Here is a 19,214-nt window from a genome sequence, read left to right as displayed (position 1 = left end):
ATCCAGTATTAGAGGTGGTAATATCAGTAATATACTAGCTAGGCTTGAAACTAAATGGATTTTGACTCTCAATACAGTGTCTTGGTCTCAATGAGAATCTAAGCCTTGTTCCGTTTTTGTAAACTATTCCCTTTTAATACTTGAAGATTTTGTACCGGCTTTGATTAATTTTTTTTTATTTTTTTACTATAACTTATTTTATCTTGGTTTTATTCCAGATATTATCTTAACCTTTTTTCTCTTGATGGTCCAGTAATGCTTAGTGTGAAGGACCGGAGATGACGTCACTCTCGCGAGAGCGCGACGTCATCGGCGGACTTTCACGCAAAACATTACTGGGACCGGAAGATGCTGGACGCGTGGTGAGAGGCGGGAAAGAGTCCGGGGGCCGTCGGAAGGTGAGTATATGACTATTTTTTATTTTAATTCTATTTTTTACAGGTTTATGGTACCAGGGCCTGGAGGAGAGTCTCCCCTCCTAAGGACCCTGGGTACCATACGCACATTGAGCGCTACGCCGGTCATCTGGCTGCGGCGCCGCTGACCTCCGTGCGACCCGTGGCAACCGTCGGGAGATCGGCTAGTGGCGCAGATCTCACGACAGTGGCGTGCGTCGTTCGAATTTCGCGCCAATTCGCAGATGGGCCTGAGAGAGAGGGCCTGAGAGAGAGGGTTTGAGATTACACGACGCATGCGCATTAGAAAATTAGAATCTACAATATAATCATCTAATTCTGTCTGTCTGTAACGGAAATCCTGCATCGCTGATTGGTCGCGGCTGGCCGAGTGCGACCAATCAGCGACAGGCGCAGTCCGGCCGCAAATTGGCGCGGAATTCGAACGACGCACACCACCGCTGCCGTCGGGAGATCTGCGACGCTAGCCGCTGATCTCCCGTCGGTTGCCGCGGGTCATCTCCTGCCGTACGGAGGTCAGCGGCTAGCACCGCAGAGCTCCCAACGGCAGCGGTGGTGTGCGTCGTTCGAATTCCGCGCCAATTCGCGGCCGGACTGCACCTGTCGCTGATTGGTCGTGGCTGGCCAGCCGCGACCAATCAGCGACGCAGGATTTCCGTTACAGACAGACAGAATTAGATGATTATATTGTAGATTCTAATTTTATATCTATTTATTTTTGTATCTAAATTTCTACTTCTATTTATTTCCACCTCCTTTTTATTTTTATTATTTTTATATTTTATTATATATTATAGAGGTAGTTTCTTTGCTTTGAACAGTTTCACAGTTTAAATTGTTCCGTTATATCTAGTTTGAAGCAAAAGTTGAAATAACATTTGATAGTTATTTCTTTTCATTGGAGAGAGTTGATAAATGCACGGGTTGACATTGCATGTGTTCAAGAGTTGAAGTTCCTTAGGGATACCCACCCATACTTTCAACACAGCAAGTAGCCTCATATTTATGAGTCTTGCAATTCTAGCAAGAAAGCAGGGGTTATAACGCTGATTAGTGGATCTATCCCCTTCGAGGCCTTAGAGGAACATGGTGACGAGGAGGGTAGGTTCCACATATTAGTTTGCAAATTGAACAATCAGGTCTGCACACTAGTCAATTTGTACGCACCCAATCAAGGCCAACATAAGTTTCTCAATAAGCTGATGAAAAAGATATCATCTGTGAGGAGAGGAGATTTGTTTCTCTTGGGCGATTTTCTCTTACCAGATTTGAAGATGTCTCTATTGGCCACAGAACATGGTCCGACCATGCAGCGGTTATTGGTAAAATTTTTCTAGGTCCTCCGCTAAGAAATGCCAAACTTTGGAGATGTAACGCCAACATTGTCAACAACCCCATTCATAATGTTACCTTACAAAATGCTATTAACAACTATTTTAATGAGAACAAGCCAGAAGACACCAGTCCGTTAATAAATTGGTGCGCCCACAAGGCAGTGGTAAGGGGTATTCTAATAGAAATTTCCTCTAAGAACAAAAAGGAAAATAACCTAAAAATTTCCAATATCCAAAAATCAATTTGGAAAATAGAGAACATTATACATTAGTTTGCCCTCGCCATCACCACAACATCAATCGGACCTATCAAAACTCAGAATTGACCTTAGGAATCTAATTCAGACCCCCTACGAAGCCGCAGTGAGATCATCCAAATTCAATTACTATACCTCTCTAAACAAGCCAACAAAATTAAAAATAGTAGAATTCAAAGTAAAATAAACAGAATCAAATCTCTTGTAGGAAACTCCAAAATTTCTCATCCTCAAGAGATTTCAAATGAATTCGCAAAATTTTATGCCAATCTCTACAACATAAATACCAACCCCACATCTTCGCCTCAGAATACAGTAGAAATTGCCAATTACTTCTCATCTATTAACCTCCCCCTTCTTTCTGAAAATGACCTCTCGTTCTTATCCGCCCCAATAGACAAATCAGAAATTGAGGAAGCCATCAACAAGCTCGACCTCCACAAATCTCCAGGCCCCGATGGGTTCACCAATACGTATTATATAACTTTCAACACTATCCTTTCACCCCACCTTACCTTGGCTTTTAGCCAAGCTTCCAATACAGGTCAATTTCCCTCTGAGATGTTGGAAGCTTCCATCTCAGTTCTACCTAAAAACAAAGGAGATCCAGAGGCTATAGAGAATTTTAGACCCATCTCCCTCCTTAACACTGATGTTAAATTATATTCTAAAATTCTAGCGAGCAGACTTAGCTCCATTCTCCCTAGGCTTATTCACAATGATCAGACAGGCTTTATCAAAGGAAGGCAACCAGCGGATGCCACAAGGAGACTGATAAACTCCATAAAATGGGCTAATGCTACCAAACATCCCATGACTCTAATATCGCTCAACGCAGAAAAAGCATTTGATAGATTAAGCTGGTCTTTCCTTCGAGAAACCCTAACTAAATTTGGATTCAATGATTCACTAGTAACCTCCATAATGGCTCTTTACTCATCCCCCAAAACCAGTGTAGTTTGTAATAACCATGTATCTGACGCATTCCTCATAAAAAACGGCACTAGGCAAGGTTGCCCCCTTTCTCCTCTCCTTTTCAATCTTGCCATGGAGCCCCTAGCAGAACGAATTAGAAACCATCCTTCTATCAAAGGTATAGACACGCAAAACCGCCAATATAAAATTATCCTCTATGCCGACGACTTATTCCTTACTCTTACGGACCCCTGCATCTCCATCCCTGAAACTATCATTGAAATTGACCAATTCTCGGCCATATCTAACTTTTAAAATTATCCATCAAAAATTGAAAGCAGCACGCCTTTTGAAAAGTATGAAGAAAATTTATTCAGCCCATCGGGCTATGTGCCCATTCAGTGCAACGTTTCGGTCCAGAAAGGGTGCGGACCTTTCTCAAGCAGTGCAATGTGACAAATGAGTGCTTTTTTATAGCACACCAGTTATACAGGTATTTTACAACAATTATGCAATATAAAAAACATGAAGATAAATCTCCAGCATAGTGATATACAATCAAGGAGTGCTCACTTAATATAAAGTGCCAAAGTGCATTACATAAAAACATATTATACACAAAGATATGAATATCATACACAAGAGATAATTAATTATCAGCGGCAGCTGATGAATGCACATTTAATGAATATGACTCACCCTAATGCCATTAGAAACACCAAGCCCCGGCGTCCACAATAGCAGAGTGTGCAGGGCAGGAAATAAGCTGCGGTGTATATCACACTACCGCTCATGCGCAATAGCGCATTGGGGTAATCAGCGCCATCTTAGAAGATGGAAAAAATAAACACATGCGCGATCTCACTATTCATGCGCAGTAACACATCTCATCTATCAGCGCCATTTTAAAAAAGGGAAAACTATACCCTATTGCAAAAATTGTGTAATTGCATTTATATGGAGATCTCGGCACTGAAATCTCGGGAGATGAGATTTCAGCCCTGAAATCTCATCTCCCGAGATTTCAATGCCGAGATCTCCATCTGCGCTTGCGCGGCGGCCATTTTCCAGGAAGCAAGCCACCGCGCAGGCATGGATGGAACGGCAGAGCCCCCGACGCTGCACGGGACAGAGCCTGGTGGCGGCGGCAGGCACCGGGGGGACACAGTGCGGCGGCGGCAGCAGCACCTGAGGGACCCAGCGCGGTGGTGGCAGCACCAGGTACAGAGTGGGCGACAGCAACCCAGGGACAGACCGGTAAGCAATAAGAAGCCTGGATTATAAGAAGCACCACCATTTTATTAAAAAACGTTTTTTCCTATTTTTCTCCTCAAAATTTGGGGTGCGTCTTATAATCCGGAGCGTCTTATAAAGCGAAAAATGGTATGTTTTTATGTAATGCACTTTGGCACTTTATATTAAGTGAGCACTCCTTGATTGTATATCACTATGCTGGAGATTCATCTTCATGTTTTTTATATTGCATAATTGTAAAATACCTGTATAACTGGTGTGCTATAAAAAAGCACTCATTTGTCACATTGCACTGCTTGAGAAAGGTCCGCACCCTTTCTGGACCGAAATGTTGCACTGAATGGGCACATAGCCCGATGGGCTGAATAAATTTTCTTCATACTTTTCAAAAGGCCTGCTGCTTTCAATTTTTGATGGCTGCTTTAAAGGTTTGGTATATACCTGGGAGCGTGCACCCCCTTTTTTGTTATATTGTTTGTGCTGCTTTTTCACTTTTTCAACTTAACTTTAAAATTAACCACCAAAAATCATATATTCTCCCGATTTACGTTAATGAAAAATCAGTCTCTTATATCAAAACAGTTACTTCTCTTAATTGGACCAATAAAACTCTTCCCTACCTAGGTATACTCATCTCCAATAACCTCACACAGATGGTCAAATCTAATCTTAATAAAATGACTGAAATCATCAATAAAGCCAAGCCACCTACAAAACCAAACACTTAACTTGGTGGGGGAAGGTCTTGACATTGAAAATGTTCACTATACCTAAACTTCTTCACATACTTAGATGTCTTCCTCTCCCAATATTCTCTATTCACCTTACCAACATGCAATCACAGATAAATTCCTTTATATGGGGCCATAAGAAGCCAAGAATTGCAACAAGAATGTTATATAAAAAGAAAATACACGGAGGCATTTGCATACCAAATATCACAGCTCACTATAACACGCTTTTAATCAAACAGAGTGCTCACTGGCTAAACGATTCTCACAGCCCAGCCTGGCTTGATTTGGAAACTACTCTGAATAACAATGTACCCCAAAGCCATACTTGTCAAAGCCATTACCAATAACCTCCCCAACATGAATGCTCACCCAATCTTCCAGGCCATTACTACGGTCTGGAATAAGTTCTCAAAAACAAGACTAAAAAATCAGCAAATTAAAATCTAAAAAAAACTCCCCCTTACCTTCATAGCAAATCTCGTCAACCATACCTTGTCTCCTATCTAGGCAGATTCCAATATTTTCAAACTAAGAGACATCTTCCACGAAAACAAATTTTCGAGTTTTCTTTTTCTCAAGAGAAAATATATTTCCTCATCCTCTTTCCTAGAGTACCAAATTCTTAAAGACACCATACAATCCTTTTTGGACCTAAAATTCAACTTCTCTGAAGCATCTGTAAAGTTATTGAACAATCATGAACATCAGATCTTTTGGAGCCACAGCTTCATATATGATAATTTTAATAGCGACACATTATTACTTAAAAATCCCTCAATGTTGAGTTGGGAGAAGGATCTCAACTCTTCATTCTCTGCTGAAAGTTGGGAGGACGCTCTTTCTTCAGCTTACCAATCTGTAATGTCCATCCCACTACAGGAGACCCACTATAAAACTATCTTCAGATGGTATTACACTCCCAACAGATTGGCTCACATAGGTTCCTCAAACTCCCCACTTTGTTGGAGAGGATGCTGCCAAAAAGGGGACAATTCTGCATGTCTTTTGGGGATGCCCAATGACAAAATTGTGATGGTCTCAAATCTCTTCATCTATAATCAATAAAATAATTGGAAAGCCTCTTAACCTCACACCCTGCATGGCCCTGCTTTCATTAAATTTGGACGCAATAGATCATTCTCTGAGACCTATTTTCAATCATATGTCTCGTCACGAAGAACACCATAGCATATCACTGGAAATCCAATTTTTTGCCTAGTTCTAATGACATAATTAAACTGATCAACATAGATCACATGAGCTACAATTCGCTCTTCACAACGATCACTTCAACAAATTCTTCAGGAAATGGTCTGAATGGGACCACGTTTTTCCTCCCCCGTTAGTATGAGTTTGGTAGGATTTTTGTTTAACAAAGTGGCCCCTCAGTTTGATTTGTGATATACCGGTTTTTCTATAATATACATTACTCCAATTGCTATGACTGCAATAGATGCCCCTTACATTTTAGTTTGTGCTTGCACTTGATTTCAACATAGTACGACCGTATGATAATACGTTTGTTGCGTCAATTTATGCCGCGATGCAACTCGATGTTATTGTCTGGTTTTGTTTTGACTAATGTTTTGTATTTCTTTCAACTTTGCTTTCCCCTCCCCACTAAAATTGTTTTGAAAAAGAATACAACTTTGGAAAACAACATGTCTACTTTATATCAGCACAATTTTTGAAACATAATTTTTTTTGTTAGGAAGTTATAAGGGTTTAAATTTGACCAGCGATTTCTCATTTTTTCAACAAACTTTACAAACCATTTTTTTAGGGACCACCTCACATTTGAAGTCACTTTGAGGAGTCAATATGACAGAAAATACCCAAAATTTTACATCAGACACATTTTTTCTTCTTTTGTCAAGGGTATCAGGAGAAAACGAACCACAATATTTGTTGTGCAATTTCTCCTGAGTACGCTGATACCCCATGTGTGGAGGAAGACCACTCTTTAGGTGCACAGCAGGGCTCAGAAGGGAAGGAGCACTATTTGAGGTTTTGAACGTAAAATTTGATGGAATCGAGAGAGGATGCCATGTCGCGTTTGCAGAGCCCCTGGTGTACCTAAATATTGGAAACCCTCCATAAGTGACACTATTTTGAAAATTAGACCCCCACCCAAGAAACTTATCTAGATGTGTGGTGAGCATTTTGAGCCCCCAAGTGCTTCACAGAAGTTTATAAAGTAGAGCCGTAGAAATAAAAAATCATTTTTTCCACAAAAATGATCTTTTTGCCCCCCATTTTTTTTTATTTTTCCAAGGGTAACCGGAGAAATTGAACCCCAAAAGCTGTGCAATATGTCCTGCATACGCCGATACCCCGTATGTGGGAGTAAACAACTCTGATTGCCTTACTGCGATCTTTGGGAGGCAGAATGAACAAATCCACAAAAGGTGAAGAATTGGTTTTATATTTTACACTGTTCCTCGTTCGGTATAACTGATAAGGCAACTTTATTCTTGGGGTCAGTGCGATTGCAGTAATACCAGATTTATATCCTTTTTTTATGTTTAGCTTCTGTCACACCCTAAGGGTATGTGCACACGTTGTGGATTTGCTGCGGATCCGCTTCAGATTTCCTAGTGATTTACAGTACAATGTAAATCTATGGGGAAAAAAAACGCTGTGCACATGCTGTGGAAATGCAGCGGTTTATTTTCTGCAGCATTTCAATTCTTTGTGCGAATTCCACAGCATTTTTACACCCATTCCATTATTGTAATCCGCAGGTGTAAAAACGCATGCAAAATCCACAATAAGTCGGCAGGAAAAACGTGCGGATTTATGCCTGCGGATTCTGCCAAAATAAGAATCCGCGCGAAAATTCCGCACACGAACCCGCAACATGTGCACATACCCTAAAAGACGCTTTTTTTGGAAGAAGTTTTTTGCATTGGCATATTTTGAGAGCTCTAATTTTTCCATATTTCGGCCTAAAGTCATGTGAGTGCTTGTGTTTTGCGGGACATTTTTATTGGTACCATTTTCGGGCACATGACATTTTTTGATTGCTTTCTATTCCGATTTTTGTGGTGGCAGAATGAACAAAAACCAGCAATTCAGGAATTGATTTTTTTTTAACCCCCTCCATTCTGCGTGTGGTAAAATTGGTAAGGCAGTTATATTCTTTGGGTCAGTATGATTACAGCGATACCTCATTTATATCTTTTTTTATGTTGGCGTTTTTACACAAAAATAATTATTTTAGCATTGCCTTATTCTGAGAGCGATAACTTTTTTTTTTTTTTGTTTTTCCGCTGATGGAGCTGTATAGCGGCTTGTTTTTTGTGGGACAAGAGGGCGTTTTCAGTTATACTATTTATATTCGTCTTTTTGATCGCGTTTTATTCCACTTTTTCCAAGCGGTGTGATGATAAAGCATAATTTGCTACTTTTTTGTGTTGTTTTTTTTTACGACGTTCACTGAAGGGGTTAACTAGTGTGACACTTTTATAGATCGGATTTTTACGGACGCGGCAATACCAAACGTGACCTTTTTTTGTTTAATTTTTTTTTACATAAAATGTATTTATTAGTGGATTTTTTATTTTTTTAATTTATTTATTTTTTTTACATATTTTTTTAAAGGTTTTTTTTTATCTAGTCCCTTTATGGGAATTTCACTTTGGTTGCAAGAATAATACATTGCAATGCTCCAGCATTGCACTGCATTATACCTATGTTGAAAGCTTCTGACACCATGTTGTGAGCATGGTCTCAGAGGCTTTCCGTAGCTTGATGACCTGGGGTTCGTCATGACGTCCCCGGGTCACCATGGCAACAATCGGGCCCCGCGATGACGCCGATCTAAAGAGCTTCTGTCCCTCTGCCTCCCTCTTGAATGCTGCGATTGCGTTCGATTGCAGCAATTAGGGGGTTAACAACCAGGGGCGGCACGGACACCGCTCCTGGCTGTTAGTGCAAACACTCAGCCACTGGCAGCCCTGAGCTCCTACACTGATCGGGCGGGAGGTGCTGAAATTTAGCATCTACTGCGCAGTCATGCTGTGATCGGTCAGTCAGATTGACTGACCGATCACAGCGATGTGGGTACGGGGACCAACGGCACGGGTCCCTGCACCCCTTGCTGTGCCTGTCAGCTGTCACAGACAGCTGTCGGCACTGTACTACCACTGTCTTAAAACCGGAAAAAAACAAATTATTTACTGACCCTGCCCAGGTCCAGCACAGAGTCTCTGACACTGCTCTTGTTATCTGTTATTTTCTGCAGTATCAAATTAACAGCCCTGGAGCCAATCAGTGAGCTCAGCGGGATTGAGTGACATCAGCGCTGCAGACAAAGGGAGCAGTGACGGAGGAGCAGTGTGATCATATTATGATATGGATTGTCCCTCTTTTCTATATACATTTCCTATAAGAAAGAATATATAAAATAATGGGTTGTATAATTGCTTTAATACCAATAAAAATGAATTGTGGCCTTTCTCTGTTATTAATTTGTAGATTGAGTGATTAGTCTCAGATTAGCAGATCTGTGTGCTTTGTATTCAGGTGGTGTCTGCACATAGAGTGCTTTCGTATTCTCCGTACAAAGGCACTTTGTCCTGGCAACTATAGCAGCCAAAAGCCAGTCATTACCGTGTCTTACCATGCACTCCAGGAGATTTAGGTATGAGCAGAATTGTCTGAAGCACTAGGACTTAACTAAGGAAATTTTTTATTAAATCTGACATGTAAAAACATAACTGTATGACATCTAATCTTAGCAGCTGATAGACAAGGTATGTGTGAGGTCAGTAGAAATCTTTCCTTTTTTTTTTTTGCGCACCGATATGAACCATTCACGACTTGTATTACACCATAATCATTCTCCTTTATGATAAGTACGCACAGGCTAACAGAATAATGTGCCCCTTGTGGATTGTCTTCTAGCTGATGTCTTAAATTATGACCACAGATGGGCTCTTCACCTTTCATTGTCTTAATTCCGATTTCCTTAATTCTGCACCTTAAGGAAAGTAAAAGTTTGAGTTTTGCTTCAGGTGATTTAATTGGTATCACAGAATTAATAATTGCCACAGTAGTTTCTTCTTTGTGGGATTCAAGACATAACCTTTCAAATTGCCTTGTATACTATGGCTCTAATTCATTATTTTTGGTATTTTTTTACATCGCTTTCTTTTTTTTTTGTCTTGTGGTATTAGCTGCTGTTTATGACCTCCAAATTCTTCAAAATAGCACACTGATAAAACACTCCAGGATCGCCTTTGCTGGGGTCAAAGGTCACGTGCGTTTAGTATTAAACTCAGGCGCACAAGCCGGGGTCCGGGTATAACTGAGACTGGGTCAGGTTTATTAAAGGTGAAAGCAATGCATAAAGGAAATAAAACATAAAACAAATCCTTGCCTGTCCGGCACTAACTAAACAAGATCCGACCTAACTACCAACTGGTGGGCTTCTCCCATCCAGCCAAACCACAGTTACCGTGGGCACTGCTTTCACTCACGTGTGTCTCTCACACAGACTCTCTGTGTCCCCAGGCTGAGACACTCACACAACCACCTGGCATCCTTTTATATCCGCCTCCCATTATTCATTAGTAACCGGGTGCGATACTGACCAGACTAGGCCACATAGGAAAGGTATCTGGTCGAGATATACCTACCCTCATCCACTATTCCCACATGATTCTCACATACTCCCCCTCTGCTCAGACCACTCCGGTCGAGCAATGACACCGGCCAAACTGCACTCGGGACAGGGCATCTGCATTCCCCATCTGTACCCCTGGGCAGTGCTCCACCGTAAAAGTGTAGGCCTGCAGGGCAAGGAACCACCGGGTCACCCGGCTATTCCGTTCCTTGTGCAATTGCATCCACTTGAGAGGGGCATGTTCAGTGATCAGCCTGAACTTCCGGCCCACCAGGTAATATTTGAGGGCCTCTAGAACCCACTTAATGGCTAGGCACTCTCTTTCTACAACTGCATACTTTTGCTCATGTTTATTCAGCTTCCTGCTGAGATAGAGGACTGGGTGTTCCACTCCGTCCCTCACTTGTGACAGTACGGCCCCGATACTGGTATCAGAGGCATCCGTTTGTACCACAAACTCGCTGCGGAAGTCCGGAGTCACCAGTACGGGTTGAGAGCAAAGTGCCCGTTTTAGGCTATGGAAGGCTTCTTCAGCTGCTAAATTCCATTTAATCATGACGGAGTCTTTCCCCCGTCAGGGGGGTAGCGATGGCTGCAAAATTGGGTATGAACCGGCGATAATAGCCGGCGATCCCCAGAAAGGCTTGCACCTGCTTCTTGTTGACAGGTTGCGGTCAGTCCTGAATCGCCTCTTCTAGCCCGATGTGACATTTCTTGGGGTTCGCGGTTAGACCTGGCTCCCACAGGTCGTCAATCACAGCTTGTACTTTCTGGAGAGGAGTCTCCCAGTCCAAGCTGTAAATGACAATGTCATTCAAATAGGCTGAAGCGTGTACTGCCTATGTGGCCTCAGGACTCGATCCATCAGTCTCTGGAAGGTCGCCGGTGCTCCGTGCAGTCCAAACGGCATATACACATACTGAAATAAACCTTCCGGCGTAGCAAATGCCGTCTTTTCTCTGGCCGCCTCCGCCAGAGGGATTTGCCAATACCCCTTTGTTAGGTCTAGGGTCGTAATATACCCGCTTTTCCTAACCGATCTATTAACTCTTCGACCCGGGGCATAGGGTAGGCATCAAATTTTGAGACCGCATTTAGTTTCCTGAAGTCATTGCAGAACCGGATGGTGCCGTCCGGTTTAGGAATTGGCACAATCGGGCTGGACCAAGCACTGTGCGATTCCTCAATGACACCTAACTCTAACATTGCCTTCACTTCTCGGGAAACGGCTTCACGGAGTGCTTCCGGGATTCGGTAGGGTTTTACGTGAACTGTGACACCAGGTTCTGTTACGATGTCATGTTTCATTAGCGTAGTCTGCCCGGGTTTTTCTAAGAAAAACTTTTGGTTGTGAAGTAGAAACTGCCTGACCTCAAGTCTTTTGCCACTCCGAGAGAGTCTCTGCAACCCGTACCTCCGGTACGGTATGCGAGCAGACGGGACAGCTCCGCTGACAAGGCAGATAAATCTGTTCAGGTTTCCGTTTACCTGCCTGGTATACTTTGTAGTTTACTTCACCAACTCTTTCCTTAATCTCAAAAGGGCCCTGCCACTTTGCCAGGAACTCACTGTCCACCGTGGGGACCAGGATCAACACCCTATCTCCGGGTGCAAACGTACGGATCTTGGCGCCCCTATCATAGATTCTTTTTTGGGCTCCTTGAGCCTGCATCATGTGTTCTTTGACGATAGGCATAACAGCCGCAATACGGTCCTGCATTTGTGTTACGTGATCTATCACCATTTTAAAAGTGACCTGACCCTCCCAGGTTTCTTTTGCGACATCTAACAGTCCGCGAGGACGTCGGGCGTACAATAACTCGAAAGGCGAGAATCCCGTGGAAGACTGGGGTACTTCCCTGATGGCAAAAAGCAAGTACGGAAGTAAATAGTCCCAGTTCTTCCCATCCTTGTCTATCACCTTTCTCAGCATCTGCTTCAGAGTTTTATTGAACCGCTCGACCAACCCGTCTGTTTGAGGGTGATACACGGATGTGCGTAACGGTTCGGTTTGTAACAACCGGCAGAGCTCCTTCATTACCCTGGACCTAAAGGGGGTCCCCTGGTCAGTGAGTATCTGTTTTGGTATACTGACCCGACTAAACACATGTACCAGTTCCTTAGCAATCGTCTTGGTGGCCGTGTTACGCAAAGGGATGGCCTCCGGGTAATGAATGGCAAAATCCAAGATGACCAGGATATGTTGGTGTCCACGTGCAGACCGTGGAAGGGGCCCAACTAAATCCATCACAATCCTCTCAAACGGGACTTCAATAATAGGTAGGGGTACCAAAGGGCTACAGAACCGGGGCTTAGGTGCAGAGGCTTGGCAGTCAGGACAAGACTCACAATATACACGAATATCGTGATGCATGCCTGGCCAAACAAAACAGTGTAATATCCTTTTGGTGGTTTTCTGGACTCCCAGGTGACCTCCCATCACATGTTCGTGGGCCAGGTCCAGCACCTGCCGCCGGTAGGGTTTTGGCACGACTAATAGTTGCACCGTATCTTCCCCCTTTTTCTCTATCTGATAGAGTAAATCATTCTCCAGGACCATGTAAGGATATGCCAGCCTAGAGCCAGGTTCTACAGGTACCCCATTTATCACTTTTACATTTGTCTTAGCCTGAGAAAGGGTAGGATCCTTTATTTGCTCGGTTTGGAAGTCATCTTTCTGGACTTCCAGATCCGGCAAACGGGGAGGTGGACGGCTGTCGGCCTCTTCCTCTTCCCTGGTCTCCTCAGTATCACCCGCCAAGACTGAAAACGGGAACTGCAGGTAATTTCCAGCAGACTCTCCCCCCGAGTCTTCCTGGGGGACCTCTTCCAGGGGTTCGGGTCCCACATGCGCCCTGGGAGAAGTCACGTACCCTGCTACCCTGGGGCATCAACCAATTCTCCCACAACTGCCAGAAGTGGGGAAAATCCCAGCCCAAGATATCATGCAATAACGCAGGGCCGAGTCCCATTTTATGTTGCACAGACACATAGGAAATAGTAATGCATATAACCGTGGTGAGGTACGAACAGGTGTCTCCATGCACACACGTTACAGAAAATTTGATGGTCCAGTCAGGGCTGACACTAGACTGGCCTTCACCAGAGTCACCACACTTCCCGAGTCAAACAATGCCACCACATTTTTGCCATCAACAGTTAAATCACACAAGTGTTTTTCCACATCCCTTTGACCAGCATTCACACTACCCGTGCAACCATAGACATGCGGTTTTTAGAGTCTGTGACGTCGCACTGCATGGGTTCAGCAGTGACCGGACAGTTCGCAGCAATGTGGCCCATCTCTTGGCAGCCGAAACACCTAACTGGCCCCTTGCTTAGACCATAGTTCGTTACTCTCGGCCTTGCAGTGCGGGCAGTCCCGTTTTCCTCCCCCACTGTCTTAGGGATTTTTCCTTCTCCCTGGAACAGTCTTACCGGTTCCACGTGGAGATGATGAAGAATGAGGTGGGGTAGCGTCGTCTCGGAGTCCTTTTGCCACGGAGTAACGTTCAACCAGATCCACCAGTTGATCTGCCGTTGTAGGATTTCCATGGCTTACCCACTTCCTCAGGGCTGGCGGTAGAGCTCTCAGGTACTTGTCCATGACGATTCTGGATTATCTCTGGCACTGTCAGCACCTCGGGTTGTAGCCACTTCGTCACGTGGATCAGGTCGAACATCTGTGACCGCGGTGGTTTATCCGGTTGATAAGTCCATTGATGCACTCTCTGTGCACGGACAGCGGTCGTTATCTTCTGCTAGTACTGACTCACGTGAATCACTCGACTCGGCTTCCAGGTTAACCTCAGGTAAGCTTGCCAGGCGCTGCGCCACCTGCTAGAGAAGCGAACGATCGGTAGCTGTCATGTCCACCAACTCCTTCAGCTGGGCCATCATCACCCGATTAGCTTCTTGCTGGACGGCGGTGGACTGTACCAGCACTTTCACCACGTCCTCCATGCTCATGCTTCCAACGTGATGCCCGCGTTCTCCACCACAATGTGATAAAACACTCCGGGATCACCTTTGCTGGGGTCAAAGGTCACGTGCGTTTAGCATGAAACTTAGGCGCACAAGCCGGGGTCCGGGTATAACTGACACTGGGTCAGGTTTATTAAAGGTGAAAGCAATGCATAAAGGAAATAAAACAAATCCTTGCCTGTCCGGCACTAACTAAACAAGATCCAACCTAACTACCAACTGGTGGGCTTCTCCCATCCAGCCAAACCACAGTTACCGTGGGCACTGCTTTCACTCACGTGTGTCTCTCACACAGACAGACTCTGTGTCCCCAGGCTGAGACACACAACCACCTGGCATCCTTTTATATCCGCCTCCCATTATTCATTAGTAACCAGGTGCGATACTGACCAGATTAGGCCACATAGGAAAGGTATCTGGGTGAGATATACCTGCCCTCATCCACTATTCCCACATGATTCTCACAACACAAAATTCATTAATTTGTCACAAAATAAAAAAATGACCTTTTTTTCTGTCTTGAGGTGTGTTTGCTACTTACTACAGGCAAAAGTTGCACGTCTCGCAAAATTGCACCAAAGAAATGGAATGGAGTTGCATCAAATTTTGCTACGTTTTAAAAAGTCACATTTGATGAATAAGCTGAATACATCTGGAATTTCTACACTCCACCCACAATGTAGAAAACTAAAACAGTCGAGCACATGTAATCAATAATAAAATAAGACTCGGTATAATAAAATAAAAAGCACAAAAAAACAAAGCTAGATCAAAAAAAGGCCCAAATGCGATGATGAGGATTGAGAAACACTTGTCTAATTCAGTTACTTGTTGCCTTCTTTTCTAACTTGCAAATAAAGTCTGTGGAGCCTCATTTAAGAGTCTCAAACACAGGACTAGCCAGATCTTCCTCCAGTGAAGGACCCAGCCAAGGAGTGGCTCCTTTCGGAAACCACCACTATCACCATATTAAGTGGCCTTTTAAGTCAATATCCAGCTCTTTACAAGTTTACAGATATGACAAGGGAAATACCAAGGCCAGGTATCCATCCACAGACAGCTGTTTCGGGGTGTTGCCCCTCATCAGTGTGGAGTTGGATTCTGGCTAGGTGGGAGCAATGCCTAGTAGACCAACATCACAAAACAATCACTGACCTCAGGAGACCAGTCAAAGAAAACACTGCAGCAGCCGGCAAAGTGGATTATTTCTTAAAACCTTTGGTTAAAAATTTACCCTCATACATTAGGGACACCACGTCGGCACTCCAGAGATTGGATCAGTTGCATTTTGATGAACATACTCTTATTGTGACTGCCGACGTGGAGTCTCTTTACACTTCTATCCACCATCAAGATGGTTTGAAGGCAGTTCGGTTCTTTATGAATTCCAGCACTTTGGATGGCCCTTTGGTAGAGTTGATTTTGACCCTTTTGGAATTTCATTTAACGCATAATGCGTTTATTTTTAATAACAAAATATTCCTCAAGTTACAGGGTACTGCGATGGGGGCCTCTTGTGCCCCCTCGTATGCTAACCTGTTTTGGGGTGCCTGGGAGAGAGATGTATTCCACGGTAACCTTATCCAGGAAATGGACAATGTCCATAACTGGATGAGGTACATTGATGATATTCTTTTATTCTGGGATGGACCTATACAGGGTCTTCAGAATTTGATAGGTCATCTCAATGTGAATGATCAAAATATAAAACTTACATTCAAATATGGTAGAGAAATGGATTTCTTGGATATTAAAATGGCTATTGGAGCTGATGTTTTTTTGAATACTAATATGTTTCGAAAAGCAACAGCCACTAATTCTTTGTTATCGGCTGATTCTTTTCATCCCATTTCAACCATTCGGGGCATCCCTATGGGGCAGTTTCTATGGGCAAAAAGAATTTGCTCAACTAAGGAGAACTTTGAGGAACAAGCTGTGGACCTTTCAAGAAGGTTTATGGAAAGAGGTTACAGCAAAAAGATGATAAAGAGGGGTTACTTATGGCCCTTTCAGTCCAAAGAAATTAACAAATCAGGATCAAGTCCGATTCATTTCCACGTATAGTAATAAATGGAATGAACTTAAAGCTATCATATGTAAACACTGGAATGTTCTGCTTGTTGACCCAATTTTGAATCAGGTTTAACCCAGTAAACCTTCTTTTGTAGCTAAAAGAACGTCAAATTTGAAAGACATGCTGGTTCATAGCCATTTTGAACCTAACAAGAAGGGATCTGGCCTTGGAACGCCTGGTTTCTTTCCATGTGGTCTCTGCAAAGGATGTTTGAACCATATTAAATCCACCACGTTTTCTAATTGTGATGGATCACGACAATTCGAAATACGAAAACATCTTAGTTGAAATTCCCAAGGTGTTATTTATCATGCACAATGCCCCTGTGGAAAGATATATGTCGGATTAACTACCAGAGAACTAAAGGTAAGAACCCGCGAGCATGTCCGTGACATAGAAAAGGCTAAAAACAGTGAGGACACCACTTCTTTGAAACATCTACCCAGACATTTTAAAATGTTCCATAATTGTAATGCTAGAGGCCTAATGATCAAGGCTATTGATCAGGTCTGTCTGGGCTCTAGAGGGGGCGATCTGGGTAGTGTTTTGGCTCAGGTTGGGAGCAGATGGATTTTCCGGTTGGGGACCTTAAGTCCTAAGGGTTTAAATGAAACATTGGGTTTTTCTGCTTTTCTATAGTAGTATGTATCTTGGGAGGTATTTTTATGGGCTAGGGTATTATGCATTTTGTTATAATGTATGTTTTTACTTATTTTTGTTTTTTATTTCGTATCTGCAATTAGTTGGTTTACTCTCTTTGATGCCCCTATAAGTTCCCCCCCGGGATTCGGAGGTTGTGCAGTCTCTATGTTGTCACGTGGATGAATATTTCTTCAATCAAAGTTTATAAAGGACTCAACAGGAAGAGTTTAAATGACAATGTTGATATTATTAAAAAATATATATTTTTTATTTTTAGTATTTGATAGTGTTGTATTCTTGCACTTGATATTTTGCACGGATGTATAGGCATATGCCTTATTTATACAATTATATGAGGTATATATTTATTACACAAGAATTATTGCTATTAATGATACTTTGTTGGTAATCTGGTGATTTATAATAAGTATTGTGCACTTTGTTTGCACTATTCACTCTATTATAATAGATGCGTTTTTTTGTTTTTGGATATTTGGTATACCACTTATTTGCAGTTGAAAATATGCACTTTAGTTGCACTGTTCACTTTAATATAATAGACACGGCTTTTTTAGCCAGAATGTCATTGTTTTCAATGACATGATTTAATGAAATGATTATGCACTGTTATTTGTATATATTATTTTTTACCGTGCACTTTATAGTTTTATAATATATCTTCATTTGGACAGGCAGTGCGCATGCGCATTTGTATCAATGCTCCTGGTATTTCCTACCGCGCCGCAGATGTGGACGGCGCATTATATATAACGCCGCTCACTAAGGCGCAGGGATGGAAATACATCTTTATTCAGGAGGCATATGATGGGCGCATGCGCCGCTAGTGTCCTGCCTTTAATGAAGACGTCATCCTTTTTATGCCTGGTTTGCACGAGTAACCATGGCAATGATGTGCTTATAATCTGAATTGAGACACTCCTCTTCAGGTCACATGATAGGGCTGGGGCTTTTTAATTGGTTCTTATTAGATATTTAAACTCACTATTGACGCCATTTAGCCACGCCACCGGAAGAAGCAGCAGGGCGAAACGCGCGTCGGGGCGCAGGGGACAGCGGCACGATCGTGTGGGCACACCATCAGGTATTGACAGCATGTCCTTATTTGTACAGGTTTCCCCAGGTGGAGTTTATAGATACATGGAGCGCATTATTTTGCGCTATGTATAAGGAAGCACGGGAGCTAATAAGATAATATTGACTAGTATTAGGTTTCCCACGGTGGATGGTATTTGCAGGCTATGTGCATAGGCTGCAGTTTGTAGTATGTTTTGGAGTACAAATTTGTCTCCTTTATTGCTGGTACAACATATAAATAGTATTACGTTATGTGCTATATGTAATCAAACCTTAAAAAAAGAGGGGGATATAAGAAAAAATGTTGTCAAACAATATGTGCTGATTCTCTGAATGTTGTCTTATACACAAATATAATAGATTAAAGGAAAAAAAATTTTGGATAGATACCGCTTATGGCACTAATTAAATTTTGTATCGGATATATAAATATATGATTTTAAGCTATGTTGTGATAAGGACATACATTCAGGGCAGCCAAATTTATTACCTGTGGAATATTGTGTTTAGGGTTATGCTGTAGTCTCCAATTTTGGGGTATTTTTTATTTTAATTATGGATATGTGGTCCTGTTATTGTACATGATTTTGCAAATAAAAATAATTTTTAATAAAAAAAATTTTTGGTTCGCTTCTTTATGGTGAGCTCATTAATTTGTTACCACCATAGTGTTTTTTGTCTTGATTTGAAGTGCCATTTTGTATATTTGGACATAGTGTTGAATTGTTGTTTATAACTAACCTGAATGGTTTAAAAAAAAAAAGAAACAACTGTCTGTGGATGGATACCTGGCCTTGGTATTTCCCTTGTCATATCTGTAAACTCGTAAAGAGCTGGATATTGACTTAAAGGGCTGGTAGTGGTGGTTTCCGAAAGGAGC

General features: G+C 42.5%; 2 long non-coding RNA genes across 2 annotated transcripts in view; both read left to right on the top strand.

Moving 5' to 3' along the window:
* LOC141069629 (uncharacterized) overlaps positions 1-18,944 on the top strand; it is a 33,875-nt gene extending 14,931 nt beyond the window's left edge. The window contains exon 3 of the long non-coding RNA XR_012226612.1: positions 16,692-18,944. This is a non-coding gene — a long non-coding RNA (uncharacterized lncRNA). The remainder of the gene's footprint in view (positions 1-16,691) is intronic.
* On the top strand, positions 4,543-9,378 carry LOC141069627 (uncharacterized). The gene is made up of 2 exons (XR_012226610.1): positions 4,543-7,318; positions 9,157-9,378. It is a non-coding gene; the product is annotated as an uncharacterized lncRNA (long non-coding RNA).
* Positions 18,945-19,214: the final 270 nt, after the last annotated feature.

This window comes from Dendrobates tinctorius, unplaced genomic scaffold (genome assembly GCF_039654945.1).
Source record: "Dendrobates tinctorius isolate UK_male_01 unplaced genomic scaffold, ASM3965494v1 ptg000270l, whole genome shotgun sequence".
In the NCBI taxonomy this organism is placed as follows: domain Eukaryota; kingdom Metazoa; phylum Chordata; class Amphibia; order Anura; family Dendrobatidae; genus Dendrobates; species Dendrobates tinctorius.
The sequence above is the reverse complement of the archived record's forward strand: the minus strand, read 5'-3'. Positions and strand labels throughout refer to the sequence as shown.